The 2,625-nt window shown below is 36.6% G+C and overlaps 1 pseudogene; it reads left to right on the top strand.

The window, feature by feature from the left end:
* The first annotated feature begins 375 nt into the window (after positions 1-375).
* Positions 376-2,144, top strand: LOC100032492 (WASH complex subunit 3-like; annotated as a pseudogene).
* Positions 2,145-2,625: the final 481 nt, after the last annotated feature.

Genomic DNA, 2,625 nt, shown 5'->3' with positions numbered 1-2,625 from the left:
GAGAGGGGTAGAAAGGGAATTAAAATAAGGGTGGGAACTAGGGGTACTGATTAAAAACAAACATTGGTGAAGAAGGAAATAGTGAAAGAAAAAAAAGGCAGGACCAGGAGTAGAAATCAAAATGCTGGGAAATACACAGCTGGTAATCATAACTCTGAATATGAATGGAATGAACTCACCCATAAAATGAAAGTGAATAGCAGAGGGAATTAGAAGCCAAAACCCAACCATATGCTGTCTTCAAGAAACAAACATGAAGGTGTCCACTTCCGGGAGGAAATGGCCTCAGGTTCTCAGGCTGAGGGGGCCACTTGGGAGCCAATTCCAGGGCCCAGGCTAGGAAGGCAGGTGGCATGGGGCACGCTTGCCGGGGCGATGGACGAGGACGGGCTGCCTCTGATGGGGTCAGGCATAGACCTGACCAAGGTGCCTGCAATTCAACATAAAAGGACTGTTGCATTTCTAAACCAGTTTGTGGTACATACAGTACAATTCCTCAACTGATTTTCTACTGTTTGTGAGGAGAAACTATCAGCTCTTTCTCTTCAGATTCAGCAAATAGAAACAACTCTCAATATTTTGGATGCAAAGCTTTCATCTATTCCAGGTCTAGAAGATGTCAAATTTGAAATATCAACTGCAAATGTTAACAGTGTTACAAATGGTCCTGAAGCCACTCCAGATCAACAGTCATCTCTGTCTCCTCAATCCAAGAACAATACACAAGACTCTGGACCCCAGAAATGTGAAGCAGCAGCAGAACATATCTTAACTGTAGCCAAGGATCCAAGATATGCCAGATATCTCAAAATGGTTCAAGTGGGTGTTCCTGTAATGGCAATAAGAAACAAAATGATATCTGAAGGACTGGACCCAGATCTTCTTGAGAAGCCAGATGCTCCAGTGCCTGATGGGGAAGGTGAAGCAAATGCCAAAGAGAGTTCAGATAGTGAATCTTCTTTTAGTGTCTGAACTTCATGTTGACCTCATAGGATTCATATATCTATATGATACACACATATATAGAAGGAGGGATGTTTACAACTTGTATGCTAAGGTGAAATCCATTATCTTGGAGGGTTACAACTTTCAGAGATCACCTCACTAACAAAATATTTACTAGGCTAAGATTTCTAGCTCTTCACAATGCCTCTGATCACAAGTTGAAAAAACATTATCCAGGAATCATCTTAATTTGTGAAAATTTTCTATAATGACTCACTTGAATTTTGTCTGAACCATGAGGGGATTAATCACCAGCCACATAATTGGCCAAAAATTATTTCTGTGTTTTAAAAATCCAGAGGGCTTTTTTATTATCATGGTAGATGGGTAACTTGACAAAGTGCACCTTATTGCTGCATAGAAGGGTCCATAACCCCAACGTACCTGAACAAGCAAAAATTGAGTAGCCTAATTAAAATAAAGTGTAATTTCATTATAAGCATTAAGCTGTCAAACTGGAATGATACAATATAAGTCAAAAGACAAAACCCATTTACCTCAATAGCAGGTAATATACTTCCTAATTAGCTCTACCCAACTTGGTTAGATTGATGAGGATCTTGATACTAATCATTTTAGCATGAAAATGTTCACATGAGTTCATTTACATTAGATTTATTAAATAATTTTCTGACCAAAAGATAACACAATTAAAAATCTCCAAATTACCTATAGTAACATCAAGATGCAGTTGCAAATATGGCCCTCTTCCTATTTACTAGTGAACAGCACTTGGTCATTGTATAATAATAATCAAAGTCAGAGATACAGAGATAATGGTCAACACTGACTGTAAATGCAGTGTCCTCTTGAATGAAATTAATAAACAACTGTGTTACCCTTTATGACTGCCAGCTCAAAAAGAGTAATTAATTTGCACATTCTATAGGAACCTCTCACGTTTAGAGACAATCCTCTATAAATAACGGTGCACACAAAGGATCACTTAAGAAATATCTAAAACATTTGTTACATGGAGAAATTGAGAACCTTATTTGATGGTGCTATTTCCCAGTTATTGAATTAACCTAAATTTATGGTTTTACTCTAGAAGGACAGAATCATACTAGTTCTCCTTGGAACTGAGGCTGGATTTGATACTAAGCCATACTTAAGACTTTCAGAATTTTTCTATTTGAAAATTTATTTTTTTAAAATCTACTCCAAATGAGCCCACAATTAACAATGAATTAATATATATCTTTGTAGTCTTGCAATTGTGATACAATTTTTAAATATTTTCCTTAACACACTCCACTAAGTTTCTTCGTATCTGCAAACAGAACATAGCTTGTATTAAAGGATGAATGGTATCTAAGTGCTCTTATGAGGCATCATCCAAGCAACACCATGTAGTAAAACTGCTGTTTCTGAACAGGTTGCTCAAAATAGCACGCTTTATCTCCAGTTCACAAAGTGCAGAAATGCCCACATTTTGATCTCGTACAGCAGCAGTTACTGTACTGCCAGTTGGGCAGCCAATCATTAAAATATATGTATACATACATATATATATATATATACATATATATATATATATATATATATATATATAACCTTCTTTTTCTTCAAATGTTAATAAGTTAGAGGATAAGAATGAAGGACATAGTGATGGCTGCC

Source organism: Monodelphis domestica, chromosome 3 (genome assembly GCF_027887165.1).
Source record: "Monodelphis domestica isolate mMonDom1 chromosome 3, mMonDom1.pri, whole genome shotgun sequence".
NCBI lineage: Eukaryota > Metazoa > Chordata > Mammalia > Didelphimorphia > Didelphidae > Monodelphis > Monodelphis domestica.
This window is presented reverse-complemented; position numbering and strand designations above follow the sequence as displayed.